This window comes from Microcaecilia unicolor, unplaced genomic scaffold (assembly GCF_901765095.1).
Source record: "Microcaecilia unicolor unplaced genomic scaffold, aMicUni1.1, whole genome shotgun sequence".
Classification (NCBI taxonomy): Eukaryota; Metazoa; Chordata; class Amphibia; order Gymnophiona; family Siphonopidae; genus Microcaecilia; species Microcaecilia unicolor.
Window position 1 is genome coordinate 99,096 of NW_021963298.1, and position 13,463 is coordinate 112,558.

Genomic DNA, 13,463 nt, shown 5'->3' on the forward strand with positions numbered 1-13,463 from the left:
TCATCTATTTACACCAATGAAAATGTGGCGTAAATCTGCACGTAGATTTAGGTGGACTGGGCCATATTCTATAACAATGCGCCTAAATTTGGGAACGCCCATGAAATGCCCATTTCTCCACCCATAGCCATGCCCAGTGCATTTTTACTAGCAAAAAAGGTGCCGGTACTCAACTGCCAGGCCACCCTTCAACCAGTCACGGAATCTATGACGAGGCAGAACTGGTGTGGAGAGCCTGAGCTCTTTCATTAAAACTTGAGGACCATGGGTCAATTTTAGCGGAAAAGGTGCCGGTACTCAGTACCCCCTCAAAAAAAGCCCTGGCCATGCCCCTTTTGAACTGCACACTTTAGAATTTAGGCGCAGTTCATTACAGCATACACTTGGCAAGTTATGCATGTAAATTCTAATTATTGCTCATTATTGCTTAAGTGCTTAACAATGGTAATTGGCTTGATAAGCTAATTGAATTACTCACATTGTTATGGAATACACTTAGATTTAGGCCAGGGGCGTAGCCAGACCGGCGGGAGGGGGGGTTCAGAGCCCAAGGTGAGGGGGCACATTTTAGCCCCCTCTAGCGCCACCGACCCCCCCCCTGCCACTTTTGACCCCCCCCCCCACCGCCCCAACCCCCGCCAGCCGAAGTCCCCTTCAGCACCAGTCTACGAGTCCGGTGCGTTCGCTGATCTGGATTCTGTTTCTCTGAGTCCTGACGTCCTGCACGTTCGTCAGGACTCACAGAAACAGAATCCAGGTCAGCCACACGCTGTAGACTGCTGCTGAAGAGGACTTTGGCTGGCGGGGGTTGGGGACCCCCACCAGCAAAGGTACCTGACGGCGGTGGCGGGAGGGGGGGGGAGTGGCTAAATCTGCGGGGTCCCATGCCCCCGTAGCCCCCACCTAGCTACGCCCCTGATTTAGGCACAGAATGCTAGGCATGGCACACAGAATCCGGCAGTAAGGTCTATTCTTTAAAGGGAGCTCTCTTTAAAGAATAGCATTTGGTGTGGATCCGTCACCTAATGTTTGGGTGCCATACTTACGCCTGCTGGAAGCAGGGGTAAATGCCGGCGTCCAACTTAGGCATGCTTCGGGCAAAGTTTGTAAATCCGCATGTAGCCCCTGGCCATGCCCTCTTTTTTCAGATACCCGTGATTGGAGTTAGGCACTGTGTTTTATAGAGTAGAATTTGTAAGACTACCAATTAACATCAGCAATTGGTTGTTACTCAATTATTGATGTTTTTGAGCTCATTAGTCCATTTATTTACGTGCCCATCTCCGATGTACGCCCAAAACTGGGCACTGAAATTTGAACATGATATACAGAATCTGGAGGGTCTTGTATGGATCTAGGCAGTTGTCAGTTGTCTAGTACTGAATTACATATATTTATTACTTTGTTTATTTGTTATCTGGCTTCTGGCTCAAATACTTGACCAGTCTATAAACTTGTCCATTAAATGCTTAATTGAACGGAACATCTTTGGAGGTGTGGATGCCAATAGCAAGGACTTTCTTTATCGTTAAGGAAAAAGGAGCCACTTCAGCAAAATTACCAACCACATTCAAACTACACTGCCAAGTCATTTCATGAGTACCTACAAACAAATTCTTTCTTCCCGGTGGAGCAAAAGGGAAACTGCAGGAATTCAAGAGGACCAGAGGATTAATAACTTATTGGCAAAGATGATCCTGAAAAATTGCAAAAGAAGAAAAACAAACTTGAATGTGACATGGATTGATTACAGAAAAGGTTTCAATTCTTTACCACATACCTGGATCATGCAATGCACTGAGGGGTCCTTTTTTCAAAGGCACTCTGAAAAATGGCTTGTGGTACCCTAGGCATGGGTTTTGGGCGCGCGTTGATCCATTTCTTAGCGCGCCTGTAAAAAAGGCCTTTTTTTGCTGAAAATGAATGCGTGGCAAAATCAAAATTGCTTCGCGTCCATTTTGGGTCTGAGACCTTCCTGTCAGCTGTTGACCTAGCGGTAAAGAATCCGGGCAGTAATGACTTACGTGCGTCAAATGCCATCCATTACGCGCGGCTGAAAATAAAAAATATTTTTCAGACCTGCGAATTGGACGCACACCAAAAATGAAATTACCGCAAGAGCCACGTGGTAGTCAGGTGGTATAACTCCATTTTGGCACACGTTGGGCGTGCGTAGACGCTTACGCAGCTTAGTAAAAGGGCCCCAAAGTTTGTATACAAAACCTTTGCAACGGTAGGAGAGCACGTTATAATGCCTTTGTTTTGCTCTATTGTGTGACTGCACCTTGAATACTGTGTGCAATTCTAGTCACCGCATCTCAAAAAAGATATAATGGAATTAGAAAGGTACAGAGAAGGGAAATGAAAATGATATAGGGCGACTTCCTTTTGAGTAAAGTGGCTAGGGCTCTTCGGTTTGGAGAAAAGATGGCTGAGGGGAGATATGATAGAGGTCTATAAAATAATGAGTGGAGTGGAACGGGTAGACGTGAATCGCTTGTTTACTCTTTCCAAAAATACTAGGACTAGGGGGCACAAAATGAAGCTACTAAGTAGTAAATTTAAAACAAATCGGAGAAAACGTTTCTTCACTCAATGTGTAATTAATCTTTGGAATTCTTTGCCAGAGGATGCAGTAAAAGCAGTTAGCTTAGCAGGGTTTAAAAAAAAAAGGTTTGGATAGCTTCCTAAAAGAAAAGTCCATAAGTCATTATTAGATGGGCTTGGAGAAAATCCACCACTTATTTCTAGGATAAGCAGCATAAAATATATTGTACTGTTTTGGGATCTTGCCAGGTACTTGTGACCTGGGTTAGCCACTTGTGGAAACAGGATGCTGGACTTGATGGACCTTCGGTCTATCCCAGTATGGCAACACGTTCTTATGAACCTGCCCACTGAAGTGCAAATTAGCTGCATTTTAGCTATGTATTGCATGCCAAGCTTTCTAAATTGGGGTAACGTTTAACACTGTATCCTTTTTATAAGGCTGTATGGCAAGCATGGAGGTGGGTGTGTGGGTCCCTTGGCTTAAGTCCACTTGCTTTCCCCTTCTGACGCTCCATGGAAATGGAGATGTTTCTCCTGGTAGTTCTTCTACATCCTTTTTATGCTGGAAACATGCTGGAATTCAGTACATTTATCCTGTGGTGACTGAGGAGGGAAAGCTGAAAACATCTAATGGTCTTTGAAATGTCTAAGCTTTAGGGCTATGTCATCTTTTCTCTTATAAGCAATGTCATTTTATTGCTGTCTTTTCAAATAATTCTTTTAACATAGAAACTCTGGAACTATTAAAACTTTTTTTTTTTGCCTAGATGCTCAGTTTTCAGTGCCTTTGAAATATCTACAGAGGATCTTGAAAGACTTCAATCATGATCCCCTTTCTCAGAAATAGATTATTGATCTACAGATCAAGATATCTGGGACCAGGCTCTGAAAATGTATTCATAGGATGTAAACTACAATAAACAGTGCTGTACACTGGGAAATGCAATATAAATTTATAATATACAGTATATATATCTCCCTGTTTGACAAAATGATTGCTGTTTAAAATGTTCCCGAACTAGAGTGACATCGGGCCATATGTTTTGGTTTTGTACTTTTGTGATTCCGTTTTGGAGACCTGTTTGTCCATGTCTTTCTCCTCTCTCCCTCTGCTCCAGTGGTGGCCCGGTGTCTGGTTCTCTTTCTGAACCCTTTCCCCGGTGTAGCCACAGCGATTCATTTTTGCTGCCTGTGCCGATCCTGCATCCTTTTCTCTGTCACGTCCCGGCAGTGACATCAGCGAGGGCAGGACGTGGCAGAGGGAAGGCTTGTGGGACCGGCACATGCAACGAAAATGAATTGCAGCCACTAGGGATGCCTCTGAGGTCAATGGGGGAGGCGCATGGGGTTTAGAGACGGGCAGTTACTGGTTCACAGGTGGGGGGGGAGGGGGAAGAGAGAGAGAAATATGATGGAAGGGGGAGGGGCTGAGGGAAAGCTTTTTAAAAATCAAGTGGAGTGGAACAGGTGGATGTGAAGCATCTGTTCGTGCTTTCCAAAAATACTAGGACTAGGGGGCATGCGATGAAACTACAGTGTAGTAAATTTAAAACAAATCGGAGAAAATTGTTCTTCACCCAACGCGTAATTAAACTCTGGAATTCGTTGCCGGAGAACGTGGTGAAGGCGGTTAGCTTAGCAGAGTTTAAAAAGGGGTTAGACGGTTTCCTAAAGGACAAGTCCATAAACCGCTACTAAATGGACTTGGGAAAAATCCACAATTCCGGGAATAACATGTATAGAATGTTTATACGTTTGGGAAGCTCGCCAGGTGCCCTTGGCCTGGATTGGCCGCTGTCGTGGACAGGATGCTGGGCTCGATGGACCCTTGGTCTTTTCCCAGTGTGGCATTACTTATGTACTTATGCCACTGAATAGAACTGAAATACATATGGTTTGTTGTCAATGCCAGGCAATAGCCAGTTTGGAGAAACATAGCCAGTTTGGAGAAAAAGAATTGGAAAAGATCACAAAGAACTGGGCTTTACAAATTGAAACTGGAAAAATCTGAAAAGAAATCAATGGGGCTTTGGCAACAGTGTTTTCCAAAAAATTAGAATTGCTTAACCAGTAAGGCCTACTACCTTATCTACAAAAATTAGCCTTATTTGGATCTGGATATATTCTACAATGATACCTCTACAATTTTAAGTCATTGGGTAGGACTTGAACTTGTGGAGGACACGACCAGTCAAAAGACTGTGATGGTTTTTCAGGCTTTGATGATCTATCTATCTATATCATAGCAAGGCTGTAAATAATGACTCCAAAAGCAGGGACAGCACTAGGGGTGGGCAAACAGGGCAATTGCCTTGGGCCCCCATGTTAAAGGGGGCCCCAAACCTTCTGAAAGCTGAAAGAGAGACAGCCTACAGGCAAGCTTTGGCCGGGCCCTCTCCCTAGTGTCTGCCCTGGGCCCCATCATGTCTAGCACCGGCCCTGACCATAAGTGTGTGGTCTGCTTGTCCGATCAAAAGCTGTCATTTCTAGTCTTTGACATTTTATATTCGTGTAGGATGACAGATAATGTACTACTACTTGACATTTCTAAAGCGCTATTAGGGTTACACAGCGCTGTACAATTTAACATAGAAGGACAGTCCCTGCTCTAAAGAGCTTACAATCTAAAGGACAAATGTACTAATGTACAATGAGTGGAGAGTGGCCTAGTGGTTAGAGCACTGGTCTTGCAATCCAGAGTTGGCCGATTCAGATCCCGCTGCAGCTCCTTGTGATCTTGGGCAAGTCACTTAACCCTCCATTGCCTCAGGTACAACTAAGTACCTGTATATACTATGTAAACTGGTTTGAATGTAGTTTCAAAACCACAGAAAGGCAGTATATCAAGTCCCATTTCCCTTTCCCTATCTGAGATTCTACATTGAATGTTGTTACTATTTGAGATTCTACATGGAATGTTGCTATTATTGGTGATTCTACATGGAATGTTGCTGAGTGGAGGAGTGGCCTAGTAGTTAGAGCACCAGTCTTGCAATCCAGAGGTGGCCAGTTCAAATCCCACTGCTGCTTCTTGTGATCTTGCCTCAGGTACAAACTTAGATTGTGAGCCCTCCTGGGACAGAGAAATATCCAGTGTACCTGAATGTAACTCACCTTGAGCTACTACTGAAAAAGGTGTGAGCAAAATCTAAATAAATAAATAAATGTGGGTTGATCATCCATAGGTCCATGGGAGATATTCTTTGTTAGATTATTAAGGAGCCCTTTTACTAAGCAGCGCTAAAAAGTGTCCTGCGCTATTCCTAGTGTAGGTCTTTCCTGCACAATAAAAGCCACTTTTAACGCTTCCGGGAAATGTCCAGTTTTTCTATTTCTATAATAATGGCCATGCGCTAATTTTCCCATTACCGCGTCGGCACTTACCAACACCTCTTTTGTAGGCGGTAACAGTGGCGTAGCCACAGGTGGGCCTGGGTGGGCCAGGGCCCACCCACTTAGGGCTCAGTCCCCACCCAACAGTAGCACACATTTAGCAGTAGCTGGTGGGGATCCCAAGCTCTACCAGCTTAAGACTTCCCCCTGACAGTAACGAAAACGCTACTCTCCACGATACCGGCACCTGCACCTGGGCGGTAAGGGCTCAGATGCTAATTAATAAGCACAGAACATGCCTACTTTCTGCCTAGACCTGCCCCAGCACTAAAAAATAAACACTATATTTTAGTGCATAGGTAGCGTGGCACACCTGCAAAACTATCATGGGATGCCTGAGCAGTGGTATTTCTTGGTCGGCTGCCACCCGGGGTGGTTTGCCGCTGCACACACCCCCTCCCCTGGGTGCAGCATCATCCATTCGTCCCCGTCCCCCCCAGGTGCAGCCTGACACCCCCTCCAGGTGCATTCTTCCTACCTGCTGGGGTGCTGGGAGCAGCCGCGTGGCTGTCAGCTCCGCCGGTTCCCTTCATCCTCTGCCCCGGTACAGGAAGTAACAGAAGGGAGCAGGGAACCGGTGGAGCCGACAGCCGTGCAGCTGCTCCCTGCACCCCTCCTGCAGCATGCACCCGATGCGGACCACCTCAGTATGCCACTGTGCCTGAGTGCAGCCCGTGGGTAGTACATTTTGACCTGTTGTAAGCACAGATTAATGCTTACCGCAGCTTAGTAAAAGGACCCCTTAATGCATATGCTTAGAGAACACCTGAGAATGATCACATAGGTTTATCTGTCTGAAGTGCTTCCAAATGCAGATCCTTGTTTCCCCATGAGACAGGGCTCTAGGGTATAAATATTTTGTTGAGGTCGAGAAACCCTCAGGAAGAGCAGTGGAGTGCAACGGGTGTGACAAAGGACAAGTTGTCTCCGTTTGTTTTCCTTTTCATGACAGACTGATCTCATTCTGGTTTCATCTTCTTGCATGCCCAAACTGGCTGTTTTTGTGTCATCGACAAGTCATTTCCTTCTGTTTCTTTTGGGCATCCAGCTCATTTCTGGTGCCATGAACCGTCACTCGCAGCTGTCCAGGGATTTTCTTCTCATTTTGTTCATTGTTTTCTTGTCAGTTTTATGACCTGGCCTTTCAAAAGGATGAAAAACAGTAAATAAAACATAAGTCAATAAAAATAAAACATACTTATGAACAACATATCAATTATATAAAACATAACAATCTGGACAGAAGTGTCAACTAAACAATTATCCCTAAAAAGCAGCCTCAGAAAACCAAGCCTTGCCAAGTGTTAAAAGAAAGTAGGCTCAGAAATAATTTTCAAATCCCTCCAAAAATTGTGTTTCTCTGTACTTTGCTCCGAACACTGGCTCCCTGTCTCCACCCATAGTAAGTTCAAAAAGTCCTCCTATTTGTCTTTAAAGGCTGCTTCCCCATTGCTCCCACCTATACTAGTGACCTCCTCATGCCATACGTTCCTTCCCCGTGCACTCCACGACAGTCTCCCTCCCTTCCCCCTTAGCCCTCCTTTTAAAAATATCACTTGAAACTGCTTTCAGCTACCTTGGCCCCAAGCTCTCAAATTCCTTTCTCTCTCATGTCAGGCTGGAACCCTCCCTCTCCAAATTCAAGTCTTCGCTCAAAACTCACTTTTTCCAGGAAGCTTTTGGCTCTCTGCCTCTTTACCCCTGTGTTTAAATCTTCCCACCACTCTCCCTTACTGCCTCTTTTCCTTCTTTCAGTTGTTGTATTTTTAGTTGTTAACTTCATAGATACCACATTTAGTTCCCTGGCAGTAGATCAAATGCTCGCAAATACATAAATGAAATAAAATGAATTGCAATGACTTTTGGCATTTCTAAGAAAGCATTTGGGGGGGGGGGGGGGGGGGGAGGTTCCCTGTACTTAGCATCAGTAGTTACAACCCTAACCACTTTATTGGGATAGCTGGTTGGGCCATTTTGATCTTTATCTGCCAGCATAACTTCCAGGTTGGCAGCTGGCCCAGATCGTCATTGCCTGGGCCAAGGCCAGGTATTGAATATTTGTTTAGATTCAGCCTGTGGCACTCAGCAGTTTTAAAACCACGACTGCCGCGGGCTGAATATCAAGGGGTCTGGCTATAATGCCCAGATTTCTTAAAAAGCATTAGTGCATATTTATTTATTTATTTATGAACATTTATACCCCACTTTTTCCCACATTAAGCAGACTCAAAGTGGCTTACAATGTACAGGAATCAAATACAATTACATTAGATAGAGGAAGAGGAACAGGGTAGGAAGGGAAAGGGAACATGCGTATTAACATGCATTATTTTCCACATGTCCAATATGAAATCAGATCCATGTACTAATAACCAGTAGCACACTTCAGTAAACTTAGAGGTCCATTTACTAAGTTGTGGTATAAAGTGGCCTTAGTAACGCCCTCACTTGGGGTTTTCCCACTCGCTAAGGTCATTTTTATCACAGCAGTAAAATGGTCGATATCATAGTAACATAGTAAATGACAGCAGATAAAGACCTGAACGGTCCATCCAGTCTGCCCAACAAGATAAACTCTTTTAACATGGTATATGATGCTTTATACGTATACCCGAGTTTGATTTGTCCTTGCCATTCTCAGGGCACAGACCATAGAAGTCTACCCAGTACTGTTCTTGTACTAAAAGTTCTGAGGATTCTGGAATCCTAAAGAGTTACAAGATTCCAGAATCCCAATTAGTAGCAACATTCCATGTAGAACCCCAAAGAGTAACATAGTAAATGATGGCAGATAAAGACCTGAACGGTCCTTCCAGTCTATCCAACAAGATAAACTCATTTTATATGGTATGTGATACTTTATATGTATACCCGAGTTTGATTTGTCCTTGCCATTCTCAGGGCACAGACCGTAGAAGTCTGCCCAGCACTCTTCTTTTACTTAAAGTTCTGAAGGCAACATCGAAGCCCCTTAAAATTTACACTCAAGCCCATCCCTATCTATTCAGTCACGATCAAGGCGTAGACCGTAGAAGTCTGCCCAGCACCGGTTTCGCTTCCCAATTACCAGCGTCGCCACTCAATCTCCGCTAAGATTCTGTGGATCCATTCCTTCTAAACAGGATTCCTTTGAGTTTATCCCATGCATGTTTGAATTCCGTTACTGTTTTCATCTCCACCATCTCCCGCGGGAGGGCATTCCATGTATCCACCACCCTCTCCGTGAAAAAATACTTCCTGACATTACTCCTGTGTCTGTCCCCCTTCAACCTCAATTCATGTCCTCTAGTCCTACCGCCTTCCCATCTCCGGAAAAGGTTTGCTTGTGGATTAATACCTTTCAAATATTTGAACCTCTGTATCATGTCACCCCTGTTTCTCCTTTCCTCCAAGGTATACATGTTCAGGTCAGCGTCAAGCTCATTTTCAAAGCACTTAGCCTCCCAAAGTTCCATAGAAACCTATGGAACTTAGCCTCCCAAAGTACTTTGAAAATATGCCTCCAAGTCTCTCCTCGTACAGTTTGAAACGCAAATCCCATACCATTTTTGCAGCTTTTCTTTGCAGCGCTTCCAGTCTTTTTATTTATTTATTTAACACATTTATACCCCACATTTTCCCACTTAGTTGCAGGCTCAATGTGGCTTACACAATACCGTATTAGGAAAGGGATAGTGAATAAGATTGAAAATACTATGATGCCTCTGTATCACTCCATGGTGCAACCACACCTTGAGTATTGCGTTCTGTTCTGGTCGCAGTATCTTAAAAAAGATACAGCGGAATTAGAAAAGGTTCAAAGAAGAGCGACCAAAATGATAAAGGGGATGGAAATCCTCTCGTATCAGGAAAGGCTAGGGCTCTTCAGCTTGGAAAAGAGACGGATGATGGGAGATATGATTGAGGTCTACAAAATCCTGAGTGGTGTAGAAATGAGTAGAAGTAAATCGATTTTTCACTCGTTCCAAAAGTTCAAAGACCAAGGGACGCTCAAGGAAGTTACATGGAAATACTTTTAAAACAAATAGGAGGAAATATTTTTTTTTTACCCAATGAATGGAACTCTTTGCCGGAGGATGTGGTATCATCTCTAGCAAGATATGGCCTCCAAAACTGAACACAATATTGCTTTTTTTTTTTTGCATTAATGGTCATGTGCTAATTCGCTATTAGCACGAGGCCATTAAAAGAATTTACATGTTAGCCCTTATTGACATCTATTTTGTAGGTCGTAAGGGCTCACACGGTAATTCTGCACTAATCAGCGCAGCTGCTAACCGATTAGCACAGTAACGCCCACTTTCCGCCCCAGACACGCATCCTTTGCGCAAAAATAAAACTTTTTTTTTGCACGTGGTTAGTACACATCGATTTCGAACTTACCCCAGGATGCCGGATTGCGTTTCACAGGTAGCCATTTTAAGCTGCAGCAAGCACACGCTTAGTAAATGACCCCCCGCATTGGACAGCTGTTTCGTGGTGAGTACGCCATTGCCGTTATCTTGCTTCTGCGATCCGCCCCGGGTGTCAGCGCCCCTAGGAACGCCACTGCCCGCCAGCCAAAGTTGCTGCAGCTGATCTAGAAGGATTCTGTTCTGAGTGAGTCGTCCTGACGTCCTGCCCATCCGTGTCTCACAGGTAGCCATTTTAAGCTGCAGCAAGCACACGCTCGGTCTTATAACAGCTTAGTAAATGGCCCCAGCATTGGGCAGCTGTTTCGTGGGGAGTACGCCATTGCCGGTATCTTGCTTCTGTAGATTTTTGAAATATATGGACCAGATCATGTGTACATTGTTGAGCTAGAAGATAAGCCACCTCTAAAGCTCTGCTGCTGTTCCGTTCAAACACATAAAAATGAAGCAAAACCCCATATTTGCTGGTGTGTCCAGCCACCACCTGTTCTTTTTCTCTGACCCTGCTGCCCCAATGTTCTCTGAGCTAATCACAAAAAATAAGGAAGTGTGTCGCTTCATTCAGCAGAGAAACTGTCCGAGTCGGTTGCTCTGCATGATGCGTGCAGAAATCTTACGGAGAAACCGAAAACTTTAAAAAGGACAATGTATAGCGTAGGATAAATATTCCATCTGCAGAATACAAATAGTTTAAAATGCTGCTTCAGTGCATCAAACGATGAAAACGTAATTAGAATATTGACCCAGCAGGAGGAGAAATATATTAAATCAAGCTGTAGGAGATGGGCTAGTTAGATTATATCTAGGTCACCCGTACATGGGTGGGGTAGGAGTAGTGGTTTTAGAAGAGGTGTTACCTATGGGCCCTGTTTATAAAAGCGAGCTAGCATTTTTAGCATGCGCTAACCGTGTAGACACCCATAGGAATATTGTGAGCATCTACACGGTTAGCGTGCTAAAAACGCTAGCGTGCCTTTATAAACAGCATGTGTATGCAGGTGCCACGCACAGATTTAAAGGAGGTATGATACAAGTGTGGTGTAGGCTGTCCTTGAAAGTATCGTATATGAAAAATTTCACAGCTGGCATGTACGCCCTGCATTGAGGCATGCCTAATTCTCAGCTGACTTTTTGTTTGGTCTTGGGCTTTGGCTTGGGAGGAGAATTATGCTTACATTTTAGGGCTTGAAAACCACCATGAATTGCAAAAAAAAAAAAAAAAAAGTGAGTTTGGAGCTTGACTCGTTAATCAGTTCCCCTTGGATGCGCAGTCTTGCAAAATCCACCACTTGTGTAACTCAGGGCCAGTGCAAGGGTATTTGGAGCCCTCGGCAAACCTTCTCAATTACTTCCTGTTCCGGGGCAGAGGCAGCATGGAAAGAACGACGCTGACCGGCGTGCGGCACCCCCCCAGCGGCGTGCACCCGGGGGAGGGGTTTTTTCACCGGGGTGGGGGGTGTCCTTTCACTGGGTGGGGTCACGCTGCACGGGGGGGGGGGCGCTGCACCCGGGTGTCAGCACCCCTAGGAACGCCACTGCCCGCCAGCCAAAGTTGCTGCAGCTGATCTAGAAGGATTCTGTTCTGAGTGAGTCGTCCTGACGTCCTGCCCATCCATGCAGGACGTCAAGATGACTCACTCAGAACAGAATCCTTCCAGATCAGCTGCAGCAACGTGCCGGCCCAGAAACCGGCGCTGAAGAGGACTTCGGCTGGTGGGGGTTGGGGACTCCTGCCAGCACAGGTACCTGATGGCGGTGGGAAGGGGGGGTCGAAAGGGGAGGGTTGGCGGCGCCGGGGGGGGAGGGTCAAAAGTGGTGGTGGCAGGGGTGTCAAAAGTGGTGGGGGGAGGTCGGCGGCGCCGGGGGGAGGGGGCTAAAATGCACCCCTCACCTTGGGCTCTGGACCCCCCTAACCTCAGGCTCTGGACACCCCTCCCGCCGATGTCTGGCTATGCCCCTGCTTAATGTATGTGCATTTTCAGCCATTTCCATCACATATAGTAACATAGTAGATGACGGCAGATAAAGATCTGTATAGCCCACCCAGTCTACCCAACAAGATAAACTCATAGCATAAGGTATGATGTGATACTACATATATATATCTATATCTATATATATACATAATTGGTATTAATTTGTCATTGCCATTTTCAGGGCACAGACCGTAGAAGTATGCCCAGTACTGGCCTTGTTCCCCAACTACTGAAGCTGTCATCAAAGCCCCGCTGCAGCCCATTCAAATCTCTCCAGCCACGATCTGGGCATAGACCATAGAAGTCTGCCCAGCACTAGCTTTTCTTCTCAGTTACTGGTGTTGCGATCTAATTACCGCTAAGCTTGTTTGGCTCCTTCTAAACAGGATTCCTTTGTGTTTATCCTATGCATTGTTGAATTCTGTTACTGTTTTATAGAATACTGTTAGCATTCTATAAAGAAAAGTAGGCACTTAAATTTCTTTGTAGAATGGGTTTAGAATAGGTGCCATAAGTACTGCCTGTAGAGGGAGCTAAATGATAGAATTACTTTCATCATGGGAAAATCACTATTTCATACATCTCTAATGACTTCAGCATTTACCATTTTGGGTTATTTCTGGGTGGGAGTTGCATCGGAGGAGCTTCCAGGTGGGGGAGAGAACATCCAAGTGTGGGGGGAGGGGTCGAGGTTCTGTCTCGGGGTACCTCTGCTATGGGGGGCAGTTGATGTGGGAGGGCTTGTTTTGAGGGGCCTGTTGGGAGGGGGTGCAACTTCTGGGGGTCATTTGGGGGGGGGGGGTTGGAAGCACCTTGGTTGAACTATGGCTGGCCCCTTTAAGCCATACCCAATACCTTCAGGCCACAATTTTGTAGCACAATGTTCCTGGTGCAGTCAAATAACTTTGCTTTTTTTTGTTGTTGTTTTGTTACATTTGTACCCCGCGCTTTCCCACTCATGGCAGGCTCAATGCGGCTTACATGGGGCAATGGAGGGTTAAGTGACTTGTCCAGAGTCACAAGGAGCTGCCTGAGCCTGAAGTGGGAATCAAACTCAGTTCCTCAGTTCCCCAGGATCAAAGTTCACCACCCTAACCACTAGGCCACTCCTCTACTGTTGCTACTATTTGAG